Genomic DNA, 582 nt, shown 5'->3' with positions numbered 1-582 from the left:
ACTTAATTTTTAATGCTGTTTTAACTAGCATGCTTATTTCAGTACGATAAGCACTTCAGAAATCCAAAATCTGAACTTCACGAAATGACTCAAGTTTTGATGTTGGACTGACTAACAGGCTTCCTCCAGTGAGATAAGCACTTCAGAAGTGAAAAATCTCGACTTCACCGAATGATTCAACTTATGATGTGACTTTGATTAACACGCATATTTGAGTGAGATAAGCACTTCAGAAGGCAAAAAGCTCAACTTAAGCAAATGACTTAATTTTTCATGCGGGTTGCACTAAAATGCTTACTTCACAGAGTTAAACACTTCAGAAGACAAAAATCTGAACTTCACCAAATAAATCGTTTTTTTGATGTTGGTTTGACTAATATGCTAACATCAGCGAGATAAGCACTTCAGAATTCAAAAATCTCAACATCACCAAATGATTCAGCGTTTGGTGTTGTTTTGGCTAACGTGCTTATTTCAGCGAGATAAGCATATCAGAAGACTAAAACCTCACCTTCACCAAATGACCGAACTTCATATACTGGTTTGTTTAAAAGTCTTATTTCAGTGGGATAAGCATTTTAG

The sequence above is a fragment of the Rhincodon typus genome, chromosome 50, assembly GCF_021869965.1.
Source record: "Rhincodon typus isolate 14 chromosome 50, sRhiTyp1.1, whole genome shotgun sequence".
Classification (NCBI taxonomy): Eukaryota; Metazoa; Chordata; class Chondrichthyes; order Orectolobiformes; family Rhincodontidae; genus Rhincodon; species Rhincodon typus.
The sequence above is the reverse complement of the archived record's forward strand: the minus strand, read 5'-3'. Positions refer to the sequence as shown.